The sequence below is a fragment of the Mauremys reevesii genome, linkage group 1 (genome assembly GCF_016161935.1).
Source record: "Mauremys reevesii isolate NIE-2019 linkage group 1, ASM1616193v1, whole genome shotgun sequence".
Classification (NCBI taxonomy): Eukaryota; Metazoa; Chordata; order Testudines; family Geoemydidae; genus Mauremys; species Mauremys reevesii.
The window spans coordinates 126,821,007-126,845,324 of record NC_052623.1 but is presented as its reverse complement, the minus strand read 5'-3'; the positions used below and the strand labels follow the sequence as shown (position 1 = coordinate 126,845,324).

The following is a 24,318-nucleotide window of genomic DNA, read 5'->3' as shown; positions in this document are numbered from 1 at the left end:
GTATTATGAGTGGGGTTAAATCATGTTATAGGTTGAATTAAAATCTCTTTGAAATTGGTGGGTGTGAACATACCCTTCAATTAATTTACCTGTAAGATTAAGTTAATCACAAACCCACATCTAAGACAAATGGGTTATATGAACCCACCCAGGAATTTTGAACTGTATGGTCAGAGGGGTTTTTGCTGATGTTGTTTTGGGTAAGGAGGTGTGTGCACCAGCTCACTAACTGGGAAGTGAGAACAAGGGAAGGCAGAACTCAGAACCAAAGAGAGAAAGAGGCTGCAAGAAAGCCAAGCAGCAGCAGCCTGTAAGCACAGTGTGATTTATGGAGAAGCCTACAGGAAGGTTCTGGGTCCGAGTACTGGCCCAAAATAGAGAACAATGCACTATGCCAAAGTTATGAAAGGATCGATGAAGTACTTATAATCAGACTAACTGGTCTCTGTGGCTTGAATAATAATTTATATGTACTGAGGAGAGACAAAGATGGGTTATGTAACACGTGTAAGATGAAAGAAGCCATTGATCACCTGACATGGGAATGCAGAGAGTGTTCCCAGGAAAGGCAAGTTCTTTATGAAGAATTTAGATGCTTTAAAGTGACAGAATATACTGTGAGGGGTTTTGTGAGAGTATCGGGAAAGTGGGGTAACATTAAAAAAGCTCTGCTGTGTTTCTTAGGGATATAGAGCAGGTTAAGAGAGTACAGTGGCATGAATGTATGAGGAATATAGTAGGTGGCAGCCATTGATTCAGGAGGTGAGTCTGCTTCCGTGTAAAGAAGCAGAAGAAGAAGACTCAGAGAGTCAGAGCAGACTGGTTCTGTCAGAGTCAGAAGGGGGAGAGCAGGAGATGACTGTTGCCAGAGACAGAAGGTGATTCCTGGGAGAAGGCTGAAAGCAGAAGAGTAGCAAGAGGGGTTTGCTGGCTGGCATTCCCCAGCCAGAGCCAGAGGCCTGGAGAGGGCTGAAGGCAAGAGGAGAAGCAGAGGAAGATGCCTTCTGGCTCTCAGCTGGAGAGCCAGTGTCTAGGGTCAGAGAGGCCTGCAGGAAGGAGGAGGAGCTTACCTGCTGGTGTCTCCTTGCTAGACCCAGAGGAAAGGGCCACGGGCAGTGAGAGATACCCTCCAAGCCAGGATACTCCCAGTAGAGAGGCTGTGAGAGTTCTCACTGAGCAAAGTGGGATTGCACCCCAGAAAGAAGGGCCAGGGTGGCTGTTCTGGCAGAGGGATAGAAGAGGATGGAGAAGGAGCCTAGCTGCAAGGGAAGACACTGGGGTATGGTGAGAACAAGGACTACTTGCACTGGGCTGATATGGATTAGGCTTTGGGACTTTGTGTGTGGACTAGAGGATACGCTTCCATGGAGTTAACGGGGACCCAAGAGAGAAACTGAGGTGAGGGGCCACTTGCAGGGCTGCCCTGAGGCTATGAGGGGGTGCCTGGGAGGGAGCTACTTGTTTACATTCACAAAGGTGGTTTAGTGGTTTGAGCTGATGGTGAGCTATTGAAACTGCTTGCGTTCTAGTCCCAGCTTTGACAAAATTTCCTCTGTGACCTTGGGCAAGTCACTCAACCTATCTGTGCTTCAGCTTCCCCACCCACAGAACTGGATCAATAATACCTCCTTGGATTTTACTAGGACTATGTGAACATTATCTTGTGATAAGAACAGTCATTCACCAGTATGGATTATCTTCCACTAAAGAGTTTATTTGTGACAGGGCTGTCCTGTAATGTCACTGTCATCTTATTACCAGGGGAAGTAGGGTTTTACATCTATTTCTTTAACCTCTCATGGCCTACAGGAGTTTGCTTAGTGTGGAATGTATTTCTATATTACAGGTGTTCTTCAAGTGTGTTCACTACAGCATACATGTTTCTGAAGTGTTCCAGTTCTTTCAAAAGGAATTTTACCGAACTTTTGAATATGCTAAAGAAATGTCCTTATCTTCCTGGTGAGGCACATGATTTCTTTTCTAAGCAGGGAAGGCCTACTATGTCTTCTTTTTCTTTCCCCCAGTAATGATATGGGATGTATTCTACAGCCAGGTCAGCACCTGCATCTTGAGTACAACAGCTGAATTCATTGCCAGCGACACAATGACTCACACAGGACATTTCCTCTATTGCATGGATGGACCTCTTGTGTCTGTGACCTAATTTGCGCTACTGGGCTTTGTAGGAGTATTAACCAATCCAAACTGCCAGAGATATTTATTCACACAGCATCCTTCTGAGCCAGGTCTCCAAGCACTTTTTCTCTCCAGGCCCACTAGGTGGCACCTATTACCAGATGCAGGATTAGCTGACATGACATTACCTTTATTTAGGACAAACAAGTCTCCTCTGTCAAACACATTCACTAGAATGTAGCGCTCTGGGTGCTCAGGATTATTTGTATGGATTGTCACTGTAACCTAATAGGAAAGTAATAGCACAGTTAAGCAACAAAGATGCTGTCTAAACTACCCAGACTTTCAGCTAGTGGTGGGGATTAGAGCCGGTCGGAAAATTTCAAACTCTGAAATCTTTTGGCCAAAAAAGGGACAAATTTTCCCTCAAAATGTTTACTAAACATGTTCCTCTTTATCAGCCAGCTCCAGTGGGGATTATTCTTCCACACTGCAAATTACTTGAAGCCATATTGCTCCCTACTCTAAGGGAATGGAAGCTCCCCAGTTTGTATATGCAGTGCACAGTCTCCGTCATATCATTTGTTAGAAGGGTGTGGCTTGCCCATAGGCCTGCAGGTGATTGGCCCCAAACCCCAGTGAGACCCATGCTTTTAGTGGACCTGCTGCAGCCAGTGCCATGCATATAGCCACCCTGTGTTTCCTCACTGCCTATGGCCACTGCATGACCTACCCCACAGGCATTCAAATATCTCAGATCAGACTCCTCTCTCATTTAGACCGCCTGCCTTGCAAATCCAGACCCCATGAGCATCTGCATGTGAAGGACTTCCATGGAGCTAGGGAAAGGAAGAAAGATACGTGATAGAAGATACAGCAGCCCCTCTTACCTTCCATGGCCTCTACCTCAATCCATCAGCTTTTATATATCACATAATACTAGAGGAGGACAAATCAGTCTCTGAGAAACCAAAACAGACTTAAACCATCACCATAGCTTGACCCAAGCCATGTTTTTAAACAGCCTTTTCATTATCAAATTCGTTATCCATCTACTCATCTAGCTCAATATTCCTATGAACTCTAATGATCCTTTTCGGCTTTAACATCTATGAATCATATGCACATACACTCCAAACACAGTGATATCTATGCGCCTAACAAACATTAGTGAATTTATCCTTGCAAGGCTCTGTGAGGAAGGGAAATACTATTCCCATTTCACAGAGCTGAGACACAGAGAGATCAAGTGACTTGTCCAAGGTCACACAGGGAGCTTGTGACAGCAAGGCATTGAACCCACATCTCTGCAATACCAGCCCAGTGCCTTTAACTACAAAACTATCCATTAAAAACACTATCAGAGTTTCAATATTTTTCCTATAATTTCCCTTGGAAAGAGAAAAGGTCACAATACAATTTAATACTGAAAGCATTAGGGCGCAGATCCTCAGCTGCTTTGAAGTCCGTGAAGCTTTGACAATTAACACCAGCTGCGGATCTGCCTGCAGGGGTGTAACAAAAAAACGGAAAAATTCAGGTTATCTGTGGAATCCACCTTCTGTTTGAAAAGAGTGCAGTGACTCCTGCGGGATAAGGTTTTACTAGCTGATTTTAGAGTTCAAGGATAGTTGTATTTACCATTCTCCAGATCTTGATTGTGTGCCGCAAACAAAGATTACATCTTCCAAATGAAAGTATTCTGAAATGTAAAGATGCATCCCTAGTGTCTGTCAGGATATTATATTTTAGATAATGCACACACACACCTATTTTTTTTCTCAACAACACAGTAAGAATGACAGCAATGCCAGAGATCTGAATTATCTCAACAGTAACTATAGCATTCAGCTGTTAGAAGCCTGTATATTCTTTCCAGAAAACAAGCTGTTGATTTTTGGTCCCTGGAAATGTAGTTTCTGTTACAAATTTTCTGAAGTTTGACTGAGAATAGAGTGGCCTCTATTCTCACATCATTTAAATTTTGTTTCACACCTCCAAGCCATGATTCAGCAAAACACTTAAGCATATGCTTAATTTTTATGGGTCTTCACCATGTGCCTCAAAGCTTTGCTGAATAGGGGTAGACTTAAGCACATGCCTAAAGCTCAGCAGATGCATAGGGAAGGAGGTAAGGAAAAGCATACACGACCTGTATGCATATCTTTCGTATTCCTTCTGCTATTAATACTAGCTCCCAATCTCTAAAGGCCTTACTGAAACAATCGGGGCCATTTTCTACCATCCTGTCTTTTTTACAATAATAAAATATTTGTAGCCCATAAAAATATAATATTTAATAGTAACACCCAGAAGTTCAGCCAGTTTTGCTTCATATATACCCTGGGGCCTGACCTTTCTTTCACTGCAGGAGCCCATCACATGTATTATTCTGGGAGCACGTCTAGGTTCTCAAGGATATCTGTACAGCTTTTCAGCAGTGTGTTATTTTTTATTAATGCTTTGTTTTGTGAAGTGATACCCCTAATGCAGTCATTAAGGCTTAGCCTCAAGGCTGAGGATCCAGATCTCACTGAAAACAATGGCAAAACTCCCATTGGCTGGTGCATGATCGGGATCCAAATCCTGTACCTGAAGTCAGTGTGGTTAGCTTTCTGTTCGGGTATTTAATCCTGTGTTTATCTCTTCCACTTTTTATTTCCGAGGATTTTATGGCGGATTGAACCTATCCTGTCACAATCTTTTTCAATATCCCTCTAGTCATATGCTGGTAGTCTGACTTTCAGCTTCTCAGATCCAGAACCTGACAGGGTTATATGTATTATTCCTAGCTATTGTGTATTATTGTGATTTATCTTATGGGGTTTTTTTTAACATCATAAGGACTCTTAATTATACCCAGAGATTGCCACAAAGTGTTTAGATTGATACAATATTTTGTACTATAGCTTCCATGAAGTATATAGTTAGAGGATTTGTTAATTTGGAATATGGATCAGCCCTGACCTTCAGATATGCCACTTCTTGTCAGGCTCCATCCCTCAGAACAAAACCTTTCCTGATTGGTTGGTTAAATGATTTTTCATTATTATTTTCCTCATGCCCCGGAACATTCGGGTTCTGGCTGGTTCAGAAGCAGACCTGACAAAATAGAAGCTGAGTTAGCAATCAGGACAAGACTGTGAGATGACTGGAAATAAGAAAATGCCTCTGTTGAGCTAGCTTCTTTCCTGGCCAACTGTTATTACTTTAGGTGATAATTTTCCATCTTCACATTGCCTTTTATTTTCTGAAGGAACTTTTCTAGGACAAGAAGGTTTTATATATAAAGGTGTGAATTAGAGCTGATTGAAAATTGCCGATATTTTTTGGTGGGAAATTTCAAAAAAGTTCTTTATTGAGGGGTATCAGGGCCTTAGCCAAAATACGTAACAACCAAGTTGGAGACTTTCCCCTCTTGTCTCTCAGGAAAGAGTGATAGATTTTTTGACTATTTAGGGGCTTCACACCAGCTTGTGACACAATGTAGTAACATTGCAATGAATAGATCAATAAGTCAGGTTGCATGTATTTTATCAGGCAACAGGTCTGTTGATTTTATTTTCTCTGATCTCTTATTAGAGACTTTATAGAAGTAGATCTAACTTCTAATTATCATAAAGATTATGGGACACACATTGGCTTGATTTTGGCTTTTTAAAAATCACTCTCATTTTCCTTCCTTTAATTCCCTATTGTTCAACTTCTTACTTTTTTGGGGGAGAGGGGGCTTTGTACTTCCACTTCTCCCTTAATTTGGGCTATTCTAGGACTCACTGAGTCAATGAGAATTTAGCTAATGTCTTCACTGGCTCTAGAATTTGTCCTGAAGTCATTTGATAGCATGAATGACTGAACAAACCAGTTACACCTCATCAAGCCAACAAGTATAGGTGTCCCAGGGAAGAAGAATTTAACAAAGGTCTCCGAGTAACAACGACAGTAAACCAACATGAAAGTAGGCACTGCAATCACAATGTACTCTCCCACGTGAGAGGAGCTCTCATTTTGAGGTTTTATTTCCAGGGGGGTTTCTGTGCATTACGGTCAGTTTCTCAAGATGGACTCATGGCTTTGTTAAGCTTAGGTTAGCCATGTGAGAGAATCACGTATATGAGTGTCTCCATTGGTGAGGATCAAATTGGCCCACTCTGCTAGTGGTGGTTAATAAAACATGGGAGTCTGTTTTTTTAAATGACCATTATCATGGCACTTCATATGCAAGAAAGGGACATGCAGTAAGAGAAAAGATGCTCTCAAATGCCCCCTCATTTGCAGTTCTTTGCCATGATATATTCATTTTCTTATTGTCCTTGAGAAAGCATTATATAGTTAGCAATACCAAGTACCAGTGACAGGCAGGTATTTAAAATGCCAACATATCTTTCCCATTATACCAATGTAAGCAGAGTCAGGATGAGCTCTACCCTGACATCTGGTGGTGAATTATGGGGAGTGTGGAAAGGAATTTCAGGTTTTTGCATTGGCATTTCAGTTATTTGCATTGGCACCCCCCGCCCCACCTAGCATAGCCCACAGGAGCCCGGGATGGTTATTTTGACAGCTTTGGGATCCCCAATTTCTTTGTTATTGGGGCAGGAGGAATAAAGTGGTGTCACCCTGATTATGTGAATGAGGAACTATGAGACTGCTTTATGACAGAGAGTCTTACCATCAATTAAGTAGCACTTGCTAGACAAGGGACATGGGTGCCAAAACCCAGTGAAAGGAGAGAGGTTGGAGACTGGTGTGTGTACCTTATGGTATGGGCCCCTTTTGAGGGCCTGGAACACCAATTGCACATCCTCCTGTCTCCACTGTTGAAGAGCAGAGCTAATTTTGATTCCATTAGGAGTCCATCTAGAGGCTGCTGAGCTGAATTCACATTGGGCCAGTAGTGCACCAGAGCACCGGGGCTCCCCTACTACAAGCTGAAATCACTAAAAGAGCTAAATTTACTGAGCTGAGATCACTGAGTGCTGTGTTAACTAGTGGGGAAGCCTGAAGATCTATCGCCAAGCAGCTGGCAGAGCAGAGCAGTTTGCAGCATGTTGGAGCAGCCCATGGAACAGTGAGCGGAGTGGAGCGGTTTGCGGGGACGGCTGGAGCGGCTCACGGGTCGGCTGGAGGAGCGGCATAGCTGGTGTAGTGGAGCTGGTCGTGGGGAAGGCTGCAGCAGAACTCCACGGAGAGGCGGAGCAGTTGGCCCTGGCCCACGTAAGGTGCCCCTTAACACCCTGTGTGTGCCCCCCCCATTTCCACCCATGCTGGCGGGGGTAAAACTCTTCAGATAAACTTTTGAACTCTGGGGTGGCACTGACCAGAGACTTTCGAGTTGTTGGACTTTGGGGTGATTGGACTTAAGACCCTAAGGGGGAAAGGCCATTGCCAAACGTACTTGGAGGTGGGTTTTTGTTGCTTATGGTTTGTGTTATAATCCTGTTTGTAGTGTTTCTTCAACGTGATGTCGCATTGTTTCCCTCCTTTATTAAAAGGATTTTGCTACACTCAGATTCCGTGCTTGCGAGTGGGGAAGTATTGCCTCCTAGAGGCGCCTGGGGGGTGGTATGTAATTGTCCCAGGTCACTGGGTAGGGGCTCGAGCCGGTTTTGCATTGTGTTATTGAAACGGAACCCCTGGATACTGAACCCGGCCCTTGTTGCTGCTAACTCAGAGGGGCAGAAGGGTTACACCAAGATGAATCATTTAATTAAAAACGTATCAATACAGATCACAGAGTTCAGTTCTGGAACCCCATTCACATGCTGGGACTACTTGTGTAAAGAAGGGTTTGCAAGATTTGACCCTTTGCTATACATTTAGGGCCTGACCCTATTCCCATTGAAGTCAATGGCAAAACTCCCATTGACTTCAGCAGTGCCACGTGAGGCCCTTGCAGAATGAACAGGATACAATTTTATTTCCCACTGAATGCAAAAAGAAAAAATGCTAACTAAGTACCAAAGTCTTAGATGAAAAAGAAAATGAACACCTTTTGCAAGCTTTTTAATAACTTTTTTTTCCCAATAAAAAGAGCAAGGTTTGTCTGAAATTATTACCTGTTTGAATAGAAAGCACATTTTGTCTCAGGCAAGGCAATTATATCATTGTCTATGAACACAACAATGTAATATAAAGTAATAAAAAGAAAATGCAATATACAATAAGATTCAGACATTCAATTGTTTAATGAAAACACAAAAGAAAAAGAGGACAGGAAATGTGGTTTGCTTTACTGAGAAAAAATCCTTTTCATATGTTTAATCAATAATAAAGTTCATATTTCCTGACTTATGACCTGATTAAAACATTCTTCCCTCCTTGAAATAATTTGTATGTGTTTTTGAGAAAATAATTAAATAGCTGTAATGAATACAGATGGTGTGGACTGATAGCATCCTGGACAGACTGTTCTGTGTATAAACCATTCCCCCTTTGCAATTGACTGCTTAGATAGGTGCACTTCATCATTTTGTTTCAGGATCATTCTTTTCACTGGATTGTATAAATGTAAAACAAACATTTGCAAATGCATCTGGGAAAAGGAAGTCCTGCAAGATCATAAAGCTGGTAATATGGAGATGTATCACAGTTGCATCTTGCATGGTACACACGTTGCTGTTGTTAACAAGTTCTTTTATATTCCTGAACTATCTGAAAAGTAACAGGCAAAAAGGTACAACAAAATTCAAGCTCCATAATTTGAGCAATGGAGACTCTAAGCCAAAGATTCCCAGGCCATGATCCTAATTCATCATCCAAAGAGTGTTAAATATCCTGATTCTATAATTTGACAAAAAAGCCATATTATTATTGCAGAGACAGAACTTACTGCAGTAGCACACATGAGCTTGTCCTCATATGTTAGCTGTCACACCAATTGTAAAGAATTTTTCTGTTTTATTATTTTTCCCTCAGTTAGCCATTTTGAATTTACGGAGTCGTTGTTGTTCCTCCATATTGGGTGTCCTTCTTATTGCCCAGTTTGGTGCCCTTTCTGGCAAAGGTGGGAAAGTTAAGGGTCATCTGACCCTCTAATCCACCTGGCAACAAGAAAATATTTAAGGCTGAGCAGCATGCCCTTGAGGTGCTGTCTGAGAGGCAGCCAGTGCCCATCATTGTTCCATCTGCTATCACATTGCTCCTGCTCACCTGACAGAACATCTAGTCAGACTAGCATCCGCATATACTCATACAGGATGACGCAAAGCATCGGAACACCTGGTGGAAGAAGATGAGCCTACCTGAATGTCTACCTACCTGTTCCACCTAAAGACCCATCCTGTTGTATCCTGTGTTCTCGTCAGTCCCAGCTGTCATGGTGTCCTGTTCCAGCTCTGTTCCTGTGTCCATGTGATTCTCACCTGAGAACATGGTGATGTAGTTAATCTTTTGTTATACCTTTTATTCCACTGTGTGTACCTTTCTGGGTTCCTAGCTTAACGCCTTTGTTAGTTCAATGACTGAGTGGTTTTGTCTATTTGTTTAATAGTTTGGGGGTCCTTCTTTTAATAAATTGTTTGTGTTTGCACCTTACCTATGTGTCAGTTTTCTGTCAAGCCCCGATGACAGATGCAGGAGGGGGTTCAAACCTGTAGTTTCTCGGGATTTCTATGCCATCTAGCCTAGCTTAAGAAAAACCCCGTAACACAATGACTAAGACAACTGAGCACACTCAAAGGAGGTGATAAGTCTAATCACACTATCCTTATTCCTTCACTTTTACACAAGAACATAGGAATTGTCAGACTGGATCAGATCCAAGGTCCATCTAGTCCAGTATCCTGTCTCCAATAGTGGCCAGCACCCTGTAGAGAACAAAAACAGAAAAAAAATATGAATAATACTATAGTCTAGTGAAACAAACTGAATTAAGATAGGAAGGATCACAATGCAGGGGTATGGCCAATCCAATGCCTATGCTTACATGTGCTTGTTCTATCCTTTTGTTTAACAAATGTGGTCCTAGGTCTGGAGCTTGTTTAATTATATACCCCTGGCCATGGTTACACTTGACCCTGGCTTCATAGGAAACTAGAAATTGCCATAAAAAGCAGACCAGTTGTTATCTGGTATGCTGTCTCCAATAGTGGTTAGTATCAGAAGCCTCTGAGGAAGATGCAAAAATCCCACAGTACATAGTTACAGAATAACTACTCCATAGGGAACATTTCTTCAAAGCTCCCATCAATTACAGATTGGCAGATGCCCTGAAGCATGAGGAGTTTTATCTCTTATAAAAAGTATTTCCTACTTTTGAGTATCAAATCTGGTCGACTCCCAAGGCAGGAGTCATGCTATTGCTTTTGTTTTGTTTTGGAAAAATATTATCCCCAACTTACTGATAGGGAACTGAGATATGGGATAGAATAAGTAACTATATCAAAGTCACATCTGAAGCCTGTGACTGCGCCAGGAATGAGCCGGGTCTCCCAACTCCCAGTCCAATCTCCTACCCACTAGATCATCTTTCCTCTATTCATTCTGTGATAAGACACCAGGTAGCATGTTATATTTTTTCTCTGTTTACCAAGGTAATTGGTCTCAATAGAATGAAGTCTTCTATATTGGCTGATCTTCATACAGGCAAAGAGCAAGGTCTTATTTCTCCTTAGGTCCCTGCCCCTTGCCTATTGGTCATGTAAGCACACTACTCTCTGCCCTTGAACAATGTCCCAGCCACTGTATAAATGCTCCCTTCAGAGCTATCTCAGAAGTAAACAGATAACAGATCTGTGCAAACGTAAAATTTACTTATAATTTCATTAATTTCATTTTCTAAGAGAGCAGTAAGAATGCATTTTCAGTATGAAGCTCACTGTCCAGAGACTGCTGTGAACTGACCTGGGTTCCAGGTAGGACCATAGACAGCCCAAGAATTTTGGTAGAGCAAAAGTGGCTTAGAGTCATCCACACACCTCTCAAATGCTGTGCCAAGTCTACCAAGGACTGTTGAGACAGCCAGAGTGACGACAGTTGATGATGTCACACCAGGCATTGTGTGGTGAAGTTTCCAGATCTGGCTCAATCCTGCAAATCCATGAATCTCTGGGGTGGCCCCCTGGGTGTCACCAGGTAGGGTCAGGGCATGCACCCCTTTGCCTGTCAATGGAAAGTTTGAGAACACGGTGTGGTAAAGTATTTTTGTCCATCCTGGTGACATGGTCGAAGAGCATGGAACACCACTTTTGAATATAATGAGTGATTGAGGCCAGATCTTTGCAAGATTGTGACATTCTGCACAAAGTCAAAGTACTTTAGACTCAGGATGTGATGCTGACATCACATATAGAATATCTCTAGCCACACCAATTCTGCCTATCAGCAGTTCCAGGCTTCTGACCCATATAGCAATATAGGTGGTACACAGGCTTGATAAATCCTGAACTTTGTCCCAGTGCAAATATGTCTTTGCATCCATAATTACCTTGAGTGATTACCTTTAAAAACTTACCAGTTGCCTTAAATAATATTACCTCCATGTAGGGTATACTTTATAAGATTGAAATACCCTTATTTATTTATGTATGGCAAGTTTGTACGGGCATTCATTGTAGATGGATAGACAGACAGATATGGCATTAAGAATGGAAATGAGAAAATGTTCCTGGTTCCATTCTGCTCACTACCCTGAAAGGAATGTTATCTTTATCTTGTGCTTAAATTAGATTCACAAAAATCCAGCTGTTAAACATACTTATGACATCAAGGCACAAGTGATTTCAGCACATGTATGCACATGTCATTTGAAACACTATACCCCACTAGAGCATCAAGATGGATTATAAACAAAAGCACAGTCAGGCAGGAAAATAGCCTGTCACATAACAAAATGCTGACAGCTCTAAATAACACCTTTTTTGGAAGATTTTTAAACTCACTAAAAATACAGCACTTGTTTTCCCAAAGAAAGTAGGATTATTTTATTATTATTTTCATTTTTAATTCCCCCAACATGGGGTCTGAATAGTTTAGTATTAGCACAGATTCCGTTAAACAGAGTGTCATGACAACCACAGTTCCGTCTGGTATCTGCATAGCCACTCTGCTTATTACCTGTGGAAAAATGTACATACCAAATGCTCAAACTGTTTTTTAAACAGATTAAATATAAATAACTAATCTGACTTGACCTAGATAACTGAATGTAATGTATCACAAGATGTGAACATAAAAAATTAAATGTAAATACAGTGACGTATTTTACTGGAGGGGAAGAAAGCTGCTAAAAATAGTGTGGGTTAAATGTGTGTGTGTGTGTGTGGGAGGGAGGTGTTTGTTACTTTGTTTTTTGTTTGGTTTTTGTTTAAGAATAACCATTTTAAAAAGAAATGCTTTCAAAGCTGAAAAGTATGGATCACCTATGCAAGACTTCAGGTATTCCTAGCACTTATCAAGTATTTTTTTCCATGAACAGCACAGGTAAAGCATGTAAAGTATAAGTATTTTTATAAATCTGACATGTATCTATTCTACTGATTTATTTTTCCAATAATGCATAATTTATTTTAGATTGTCTTTTTATAACACTCAGGCTTTGAATCTGATTGAATCCTAGACTTGATGCATATAATTTATATCTTTATAGAGCCATAGTTATTATGTAATTGTATATAACAGGGCCATTGTTATGCACACCCATGCATAAGGAAATGAGGTGATGCCAAATGGATTTCTGAGTAACTACTTGTCAATGACACCAATTCTAATTTATGTGCAGACTATCAGATTCCTAGTGCAGTCACAACCTGCCAATCTTGCTTTGCTCTATCCTGTTGGATCTGACTGATACAAACTAAAAATTTCACATGGCACTGATGTCCAATTTGCACTTGATCTACAAATACCAACAATATAGCCAGCTTTACATTTTATCCTTAAAACTATGCCATACATTTCACACAATCTGAGTTTTCTAATAATTTCCCCTAGGAACACTGTATTTTGGCAGCTAGTTTTCACAAGAGAAAATAGGATTTGAGTTTGAAAAACGATAAAGGAATGTTACTCCAAGGTTATGCTGACTCAGGTTTTATTTTATATAGGACATCTATATATCAGACCAATTTTAAATACATATGTAACTTTATTGCTGTAGTACAGACAATAAGATAAGACCCAGCATTTGGGCCCTATGACCTTTATTAAGAGATTGCTTTAAAGATGAAATATTGGATTCTCTGATTCATTTCAACTTTATTCCCTGATTCATTTCAACTTGATTCAGTCTAATTCACCTCATCCTGTAATCCATCTTATTTCAGTTCCCCCACATCATTCCAATATCTCTGCAGCTTCCTCCTCACAGGACCTCTCCAAGCTTTCACTCCTCACAGTATTGAATTCCTAAATATATCGTTAGTCATTAGTTTTTCTCCCCTTTCCTCCTTAAATTGCCTCTCCAGTCTCCTTCGTGTCTTTCCAGTTTCCCCAATAACATCCAGAGATGTACAAAACTGGATGGTTTTGTTTCCCAGGTTCCCAGCTGTTCACGCAATCATTCTCTTTGATTTAAATCTGGGCAGGGTCACGCTCCAGGAGTCTTCTTTTGAAATTTGGGTTTAACTGTGCCCCAGTCAATAGAACAAAATGAAATCAAAGAGTTTATACTGCTGAGTCAGCAAACCACAGCTTTTGATGAAAAACCACAAAGTGGGCTATGTTCATTTGAAAGGACTCTACTATTCTGGTGAATATGGTCTAAGTTTTGAATCTGTCACGAAACCCAAAACCAAATGAATTTACTTGGTTTGAGGTTTCATTGTCAGCCTTTCAGACAGCTCTAATCACATTAGCATCATCACTACTTTGCACCAGATTAACTACATTTTTGGTGAGGAATCTGATATGGAATCTGTTTCTTCCTAATATAGGGCCAAATTCTGCCATTCTCTAGTTAGACCATTATTGACTTTAGTGAGGTTGCACTGGTGTAATTGATGTCAGAATTTGGCCCATGAAAGCCGTTGCAGTCACCGTTTTGCTGCTTGGGGGAATGAGACAGATTCATGCCTGCAGAAATGCAGCAATAAAAAGGATTATAGGAAGATATAACAAAAATTGTTGTATTTTTTCCTCCATGGAATGTTGTACATAGTCTATTGAACATTTTCTCCTGTATTTCATGATAGCACAATTAAAAAAGGAAAGGACAAGCACTGACGTAGCACATGAGAGTACCTCCCAAGATCACCCCAATAATTTACTATTGTAGGGCACGGGGTTTGGTCTGCAGCTGTTGCAAGGGAATTCTTCTTCCTGGAGTATCTCATGACTTCAGTTTCCAACAGAAAATCCATTAACTGGAATAGAATATCAGAACTACCAGGTATGCACAGCTTTACTAGAGAACTGTGTTTTTCCTGGTCATTTCTGGTATGTCATTCAATCTTTTTAAATGTTAATGGAGTTTTTAAAGTGAGTGAGAGTGTGTGTGTGTGTGTGTGTGTGTGTGTGTGTGTGTGTGTGTGTGTGTGTGTGTGTGTGTGTGTGTGTGAGAGAGAGAGAGAGAGAGAGAGACTATCTACAAATTTAAGGGCCAAATAATCCTCTTTAGAGGATTTTAAAAGGGTGTATAAGAATGAAAAAGAGCCTCCAAAAATCCTTAAAAACAGGAAAGAGTAAATGGCACCCAAACATCCCCTGAAATCCATGCAAACATGCAACAGATGTGATCTGTGTGAGGATGGATATAGCATATATGGAAGAATCAAGGTTTGACTAAATGCTACAAAAGCACTTCACATCTCCTGGAAGGTACCTGACTCATTCAGAAACAAATCTGTAATGTAGACAGTGACCCACAGTCAGATACACATACCTGAACACTGAATGACCCTCCTCCCAGTTCATATAGTTTTCTCTGTGAGTATAACAGCAATTGTGACATCATTATACCAAAGGAGGCTTATATTACATTAATAATGGCTAGTGTGTCCTCCAGGCATCCAAAATCTCCCAACATCCCCAAGTTGGACCAATATCTGCTTCAGTCTCCTATGCAGAATGGCAAAGATGCAAGCTAAAGTTACTTTAACTTGTTCCCTTTACTATTTTTGTTTTAATACTGAGTTACATTTGGCTCTGATGGCACTTGGTCTTTGCTAGGTCAAGTCCACGTAGAGTATATTCTACAGTTTGCTTGAGAAGTGAGCAGGGCGTGCACACTACATTATGCCCTCCTGTGCTCCCCAGGTTATTAGGGCAGAATCTTATACTTCTTTTTAGATAATTATATATAACTTACCCCCACACACACACCCCCACACCTTCCATGTCATATACCAGGTGGGATCTGGTGGGCTCCTGATCATTTTACATTTCCCAAATGGCAAAGCCATTAGAGTTATTCCAGTTACAACATGTCATTTTACATTCATTTCTTTATATCATTCTTTACAGAAGAGAGCTAGCTGTGCAGAACACACAGTTGCAGAAACCTTCTGAATATAACCAGATCAGATGGTCCTCAGGTTTGCTCAGTTCACATTCGACTTTACTGGGGTCTGTAATATATTTGCACATTTTGAATAGCACCTTTCTTCACAAATAGTCCCATTGGAAAAAAATAGCACTACTCATGGAGTAAAAGAGCTCTTCAAAGTGAATAGAGACATCAGAATCTTGCTCTCAGTGGCATTATAACTGATGCCAATGACAGCCAACACTGAAAAATTTCCAATTCAGTATTCTCAGCATGAAAGCCTACAGTACTATTATCATAACATGTTTATGTTCTGGACGTTGATGCTAGGTATCACACTCCCTGCTTCAGAGAACACTGCAAAGTCAATTAGAAACTATGACATAAAAAGACCTATTTTCCTGCGTCCCTGCAAAACAATTCCATGCTTTTTCTGTTTATTCCCTTCAGCAGAGCTTTTGATGTGCTACGGAACAATTTAACCAGACTTACTCATGTGGAGTTCACTCAAGGAGAAAAGGAATCTTGGTGATATATTCTCTTGATATAAGGTTTGTTTGAGAAAGAGAAGAACATAACAAATAGTGTCTGACTTTTCCTTCTTCCTCTCTTATATCCTGTCCTGTACAGTTTTTGAACTTGCATTTATGATCCTATTCACACAGGTTTCAGTGAACTATTCCTCTGTCCTTCTAATCATCAGTGAGGCAGTAAATAATAATAATATTATTACATATGAGGAGGTGATATTCTTGCAATAAGTTGCAGAGATAAAAATATGTGATGTATTAATTTATTGTGTACCTCTGACTGCCTCTCCTGCCCTCTGCCCTTCTGATCCATCTCTTTGGATTTATTCTAAGGGTACGTCTACACTACGGGATTATTCCGAATTTGCATAAACCGGTTTTGTAAAAAACATTTATTAAAAATCGGGTGAGCACGCCACCATACTACATTAAAAATCGGGTGTGTCCATGGTGTCCGTGTGGCTAGCTGGATTTCTGGGCGTTGCACTGTGGGTAGCTATATTATCCCTCCCCACCCCCCCGCTCCCCCCCCTCCCCCCCCCGGATTGGAACTTGAGATTGAGATCCAAAATGGGGCAAAAAAAAAATCATGGGGTGGTTCTGTATGGTAATCGTCACAGTCACTCCTTCAGGAAAGCAGCAGCATTTCGCATTTTTCGCCTTTTTCCTGGGGCCCCTGGAGATGATGCCATATGGCAATCATGGCTTGTTTGTTGTTGTTGTTTGTGTGTGTCTACTGTTATGTATGTGAGACGCTCACGATTCAGCAGAGCAGCACAGAAGCATGCTTTTTTTTTTTTTGCATGCAGCAGATTTGCATGCCTATATGCACCCCATAAAAACCCTCCCAACATAAATTGGAGGATGATCATGGCTACAGTCCACCTGCTACCATTTGCTGCTAGTGTGCCCCCCATCAGCCAGCCCCGCAAAAGAAGATTGGTTACTAGCCATATTGCACCTTCCATCATTTTGTACCATTAGCTGCTGTCAAAAGCTGCTGGCCTGATCAGCCAGCAAAAGGCAGAAAAAAAAAAATGATGAATGACTCCTGAGTCAATCCCTGGTTTCTAAAATAGATAAAATCAGTGTCAGTGCTAAAGTAGGCAAGTAACCAAGAGAAGAGAGATGAACAACCAGAGAGAGAGAGCACAGCTGCTCTGTGTCTGTAGAGACAGATGCTATTATTACAATGCTCTGCTATGCTCTTGTCTGCTCCCCACCCCTGTTCATTTCCACTTCCTCCCTCTTTTCTTTCCCCTTTGTACCCACTTGTGTGTCCCCCACTTGTGTGATGATGAAATAAAAGACATAAAGAATTGAAGACACTGAGACTTGAGAGGTGAGAAGAGTCAGCAGGAAGGCAGCAGCCAGTGTGAGAAGCAGTCCAGACAGGAAGCAGCCCAGTGGGCAGCCCAGCCCACTGGGCTTTTCTTTACATGGGACTTTTTGGCTTTTGGGGGCTGGGGGGTGATGGGAGGGGAGCTATGATGATGATGCACTGATGCATGATCCACCCATCAATTTCCATAGGCCAGGCAAATTGAAGGCCAATAGGCTGCCAGCTGATGACGATCAGCGTTCAGTTGAGGCTGATTGATATTGATGATTTGATGATGAGATGGATTTTGATTTGATAGCTGGATGCTGAATGTGATGATGATGATGATGATTTGTACCGGTTGGTACTGTCATGGCAGATAGTGCGGTTGGTGTTGAGTGCTGCTGTTCTGCCTGCTGCAGCAAAAGATAGCTATCTCAGGGAGAGTAAAGATATGGGTGTGAGTAAAAGAGTCAGAGGTGGGGGTTGGGGGGGGGTGGGGGGGGGGGTGGGTGGGGTGGGACCAAGCTTTGCCTTGACCCCTGCTGGCGCTGACTGTAGAAGAGCCTATGAAGCATTTGGAAGAGCTGGCATAATTTGAGTCTTTGCTTCAGTCCTCCAGCTCCAGAGCCCCTGGCTTCCATTCTTTCCCTTTCGTTTCACTTGATTCTAACTTGTCCGCGCTGCCAGCTGCTGCCTGCTCGCTGAGGATTTTTGTCTGTGATTTTGAATTTTTTTCTGATTTCGTCTTCTAGCTCGGCTGCCGCTGATATTACATGAATCACATTTTTGCTTTCTTTTATTTTGATTTTGCGCCATTTTATTTTGTTTTTTTTTTTTTTTTCGCCACCCATGACCTCGCCACAACCACGCAAAAGCTCCAAAGTTAAAAAACTTTCCTGTCTTTTTCTTCCACTTTGTCCCCAGCGGTCCCACCCCACTGTTCAGATAGCATAGACTGCGGTATACCGGACTAGCTCCGTACACAGCGGCCACACCCACCACTAATCCCAAACCAACCCTAATCACTCCGATTAACCGATACGTTAGATACTTTACTTCGATCGTGTTAGGAGGAGTAAAAAAAAAATATTATAAAGTGCCAAAAAAAATCGATTAAAGGTGCCTCCGTTTGTGGTTTAATCGCTATTAAATTTTTTAAACTAAAACCGTAGCCTAAGATTCCAAGCCTCTGAGCATCTTTTTAAATAGCACCCATTTCTTTTTAGATCAGCTGGTCAGATGTTTCCTCCTTCTCCCCAAATATGGACTTTCTTCCCAAATTACACCTGCGCAAGGCCCAGAACAGGCTAGATTTAGTACTTGGTGACTGACAGGTTTCTAAACAGCACTTCAATGTTCATCATCTTGAAATGTTGTGGAACCTGAATTGAGAGTTTTGCAAGATTGGAAAGGGGGCATTCCCAGCTTCTCAATGGGATACACAATAGTTGCTCCTAGCAGGGGAAGGACTCAAGATACTGGACTTTAAAGGCATGATATTTGTAAGTACTGAAAGGCAACTCTGGGTCACCTTCAGATACTTTTATGTCTGCCTTTGAGCCCTGTACAGTTAGACTCCTGGGGAGGGATCGCCCCCTTCTCTGATAAAAACACATGCAAAGGGATTCAAGATGAGGAAAAATCGAAGAGGTCCCTTAGTGAAGTTTCACACACATTATTCCATCAGTACAGGCTACTAATAATAACAACAAAGCTTGCCACGCACAGACTCTCTGTGTCAACAAGCCCATGGTCTTCTCCACTCTATAGACTCTATTGTATGACCTATTCTCACAGAGAGTTTTATTGCTGTTAGCCAAAATTAACTACATGAAACTAATTAACAACATTGGAATGGACTATTTCTTTGATCCCACCAGTTTCCTCTCTTCATATTTCACAAATATCTGTTAACTCCCTGACAGGTAAGGGTAATGTCATTTGTAAATTTCCTCTTAAGCATTGGTTCGCTTTTCCATATAATATTCCTTCCAAAATATCTTCATTTACCAAGAAAATACAGATATTTTCTATTATTTCCTCATGAAGGGCTTCATCCTGTTCCCACTGAAGTCAATGGCAAAACTCACAGTGATTCCAAGGGTACAGGACAAGAAACTACTTTTAGATTAACTTGTAAGTACACTTGGGCAAAACATTAAAGAGTCATACAGCAGACCATTAAGCTTGCACCAGCAACAAAAAGCTGTACAGATTGACAAAGTTTCTCACAAATGCATCTTAGTTTAATTTTGCACTGAAATTGTGTTTTGCAGTAGTGGACTATACTTAATATTATGAGAGAGAGTCATATTGCAGGAATTTTGTAAAGTTCCCTTTTATAGTTGAGTTATGAAACAGTACAAAATGAAAAGAAAAAAAATGTTTCAGTGGAGACCCTGTATCAGTGTTGCATTTTAGGAGACAAAAAATAGCACAGACCTCTATTTGAGTGCATCCTGTTCAAAGATCTTTTCTCTGTATAATTCTGTTTTTCATTTTAGACATTCAGAACAAACCATACACCACTGTATGAGACATAGATGCCATTTTTCCAGTAGAAAAGGCTTTTATGAGTGCTTATACAAGACGGCTTTATATGGGTCTGACACATCAGTTTGCTGATTTACCATAAATGCATGATTATGCAGCCACCTCCAAAATAGCACTAAAATTCAAGGACATGGTAAATCATAGAATTACACATAGGCCTGAACTCCAAGCCAGCTTAAGCCCATTTATGTCTGAAGAAACAAAGAGAGTAATGGACTGAAATGGCAAATTATATCTGAACCCAAGTCACCCTAAACTATACAAAAGTCCATCATCTTTCTGAAATCAGAGTTCAGAAAACAAACAGCATTGCAGATTTTGAAGTCAGTAAAGAAAACAATAAGACATACATAAGTACCTGCAAGACAAAGTAGCATATGCCTCTTTATGTTCTGGGGATAAGAGTGTTATTTGTTTTATTTCATTTTGTGGGGAGAGCTATTGAATTCCTTTCTGTATTGAATGTATAACATTGATCTATACATATATTTTATTGCATCTCAGAGGGGTAAAACTGCTCACAAGTTTCTAACTATACTCACTTATCTTTGTTCTTTTTGTATTTGATGTCACTTACAAACTTCTGTACAGAAAGAGCAGTCTAGTCTACAGCCAAATGGCCAGAGATTTTAAGAAGTTCTGAAGATGTGATTTATTATTCTAAACATCCCACACAGCCATTTCAGTTCCATAACCCACACCAGTGGTCCCCAATGCAGTGCCTGAGGGCACAATGGCACCCGCCAGGGCATCTATGTGTGCCCACGTACTGGCCGGTGGACAAGCATCTGCCGAAATGCGGCTGAAAAGCAGTGTCACCAAGAGGCGCCGCCGTTGAAATGCTGCTGATTTTCAGCGACATTTCGGCGGCAATGCCTTTTGATGACGCTACTTCGGCGGCATTTCGGCGGCGATGCCTCTTGACGTTGCCGCTTCTTGGTGGCATTTCGGTGGATGCTTGTCCACTGGCCACAGTCCTTGGTGGCTTGTTGTCCGGTGCCCGCCACCCAGAAAAGGTTGGGGACCACTGACCCAAACGATTGCATGTGAGGATACAGGCCATGTACTAGGCAGGTACACAAGGGTAAGAGAAGGGACAGGGATCTTCCCCTCACCCTCATTTTTTGTATTTCAGGTTGTTTCTAGTTTTCAAAAAACTAGTGGACACCAGACAAACCTAGAGTTCTTGCAAGTTCAAAATGTAAACCCCAAATGTGACATTTTCTGCAATCTTTCCTGGCGACGTCATGGCATCAATCAACATGCAGAATGCAAATCTACACATCCAAATTGCTGCCACTCCATGGAATGTCCTTTGCTTTAGTGGCAGATCAGAAACACTTCCAGCACATGATCTTTCCCCTCAAGCTGGCTATGGCCTGGAAGACCCTTGAGGAAACCCTGGTCTTTGTTCCGTCAGCTCTGCAGAAGGAGGTTATCTGTATAATAAATTATTTAGACAAGTGGCTTATATTTCAGCAAATTTCCCTTGCAATTGACAACGTCAGGAGCCTGTGTAAGGGGCTGAGCCTGGTAACAGACAGATCAGAGTTCTCTTGTTCCCTCTCAAAAGATAACTAATTTGGGAGGCTCTTAGGGTATGTCTACACAGAGTTTTGGCGCCCCTGAGAGCAAGACTCCCAGCCTGGGTTAACAGACTTGGGTTACCAGGACCCACAATAGCATTCTGAAAATAGCTATAAAGACAGTGTTTTGAAGTTACAGCTCGGGTTGGAGTTTTGGCTCTCAATCTAGGGAGGAGGTGAGCTTCAGTGCCCAAGTTCCAGCCTGAGTTACAACTCCAAAGTGCTGTCTATACAGCTATATTTAGAGCTCTGGCATGAACATGCCTTTTCTATTCAGGCTGGGAGGTTCATTCCTGTAGGCTGCAAAATGCCATACCCTTTGAGATTCAGGATGAGGACTAGTGTTTCCATCCATGCACAGAAACTGCAAGATGGAACTACTCATTGAGCAGATCCAGTAGTGTTCCACTTTGGTGAGCCTTCTAAAGCCAATGGTGTACTGCACTGTACCTAAGGTAGAAAGGGGAATTGGTACCATTGTGACATGCATGCAGCTTTGAAGGCCTTCTTATTTAGAACAACCAAATTTAGAAAATCCTCATTCATTCCCCAAGAGTAAGAAGCAAGGGACTGAAGCTTCAAGGCCTGTGTTAGTTAAATGAATAAAACTGGATCAGACGCATACAAGCTGGCGGACCTTTCATGCCCTGTTCATAGAAAAGCTCATTCAATTAGATCTATTTCAGCTTTCGGTTTCAGCTGAGAAACTGTGCAAAGCTGGCACTTAGCTGCCCCTGGACATGTCCTCTAAGCACTATCAACTCAATGTTCTTTCTTCAACAGATAAAGCCAATGGGCAGTTTGGCCCCCAGGCAGCAAGGAAGAGAGTTCCCCAGAGCTTCTTACTAGGCCTTCCTCTCCCCCTCCTTTCCACTATAGTCAAGAATTTGTCAGGGCAACTGTTTTTATGTGCTGGGGGACTTTGTAGTATGAATGCAGTCTGGTTAGCTTGGTCCTTTTGCTTTTTACACCTTCTGTATATTTTATTTTATTTTATTTTATCTCTGGGAGATGCTACACAGATCCTATTTGTCTTGTTCTCATGTCAGCTAGGTTTCACATTTTCTTTTCATGCTCCAGTTCCCCCAATACAGGAATTCACCCCCAGCCCTCACTCAGGTAAAAATTGCATCTTTGTGGTTATGCACGTTGCATGTAATGTTGTTACTAATGCAAGGTAGAGTTGCAGCTCTGGAAGTCATCCAGGTTGGAAGAGAAAAGAGGGACATGACCTGAATGGTTAGTGGGAACCACCACAGGAGATTCTTATTAGTTGTTGATCTGCCTGTCAAGTAGAGAGAGAAGAAGGAGATACCCATTTCTCCTGGGTTGATAGACGAGGGCACAAAAATAAATTATCCTTTATTTTAGTGCATTTTTTTTCTAATATTTTTTGTGAGAGCTCATTCTCAGAAAGATTATAACATAAACCTTCCAGTAGTTATGTAACTGTGTTTATCTTTTAAAATTTCATTTTGCATTGTTTTTCACATTGTATGATTTAACGTGGGTCCTATGCTACATGCAAATAAGGGGCCCAGAAGACCTTCCTCAGCTTTCACTTAGCCCTCTTGTTTGAGTAAAGACATCAGAATTTGCCCAATTACTTGCTGATCCCTAATTCCTCTATACCCCTGGCTGGCCGGGCCTCCTTCTTCCATATGAAATTTTTTTTTTTTTGAGGAGCAGGAAAAAAGTCTAGGGGAGAAAGACATGCAGCCCAGATACTCCTCCACCATGAACTCCAGTGGCTTTTTTCCATGATTTAGTTCCCATCTGCACTGGGCAGTGCAGGAAAACGTAGAGGCCACAGTTTTCACAAACCAATGTAAGAGTCATATCAACACAGATACTGATGGCTGTAAAAGCTAAGGGCCCAAATTTTGCCCTTATAATTGCAAGCAGAGCACCCATTGAAATCAATGTGCACATCAGACCACAGAATTTAGCCCCCGACATTTACACAGGTCCATCTACATATGAAAGGTAATTGTGGATGGGACACAGAGGAAAAGATTAGCCAGAGGGTATGGCTGGAGAGTCTTGCCCGCATGCTCGGGGTTCAGCTGACTGCCATATTTGGGGTCGGGAAGGAATTTTCCTCCAGGGAAGATTGGCAGTGGCCCTGGAGGTTTTTCGCCTTCCTCCGAAGCATGGGGCAGGGGTCGCTTGCTAAAGGAGTGGGTGGATCGGCTTATGTGGCCTGCATCTTGCAGGAGGTCAGACTAGATGATCATAATGGTCCCTTCTGATCTTGAATTCTATGATTCTATGATTCTATGAAAAGATAAAGTTGGGAGCAAAGTGTGCACAGGAACTTAAATTTGACTGCTTTTGGAGGGGCACGTTCTGTGCCCCCACCATGGCCCCGGGACCGGAGGAGCTCACTTTCCCCACCATGGTGATGGGGCCAGAGGAGTTCTGTGTCCCTGCTGATTATTTGAGGGGCTCGCGCCCCTGCTTGCCCCCCTTTATGCACGCCTCTGGTTGGGAGGGTACGTATAAGATCAATTAAGTGCATTTTGTTCAAAATGGTAGTTCCCATGGCTTAAAATTAGCACATAGATGCAACTTTTCTTACCCGTCACATATTCAGAACTAAATTATCTGCATATATCATACATATATACACACACTGCTATTTAATAAGTTGATAACAAAAAAAATAAACCTTACTCTTTTAATTAGAAGTGTTTGAAAAGCACAAAAGTTGGCTTTTTCCCATTTTGCTCTCATCCAATAACCTCAATGTAACTTATTCTTTAT

General features: G+C 41.6%; 2 long non-coding RNA genes across 3 annotated transcripts; one reads left to right on the top strand and one right to left on the bottom strand.

Annotated features, from left to right (window-relative positions):
• Positions 1-8,366: 8,366 nt before the first annotated feature.
• On the bottom strand, positions 8,367-11,074 carry LOC120397247. The gene is made up of 4 exons (XR_005593736.1): positions 10,981-11,074; positions 9,674-9,944; positions 9,397-9,500; positions 8,367-8,790 (listed from the first exon to the last, which is right to left on the bottom strand). It is a non-coding gene; the product is annotated as an uncharacterized LOC120397247 (long non-coding RNA).
• A 63-nt stretch (positions 11,075-11,137) lies between these two features.
• On the top strand, positions 11,138-21,434 carry LOC120397239. Of its 2 annotated transcripts, XR_005593733.1 has the most exons (5): positions 11,138-11,269; positions 12,448-12,558; positions 16,010-16,110; positions 19,463-19,549; positions 21,102-21,434. It is a non-coding gene; the product is annotated as an uncharacterized LOC120397239 (long non-coding RNA). The 2 variants fall into 2 exon arrangements; XR_005593735.1 differs by lacking the exon at positions 19,463-19,549.
• Positions 21,435-24,318: the final 2,884 nt, after the last annotated feature.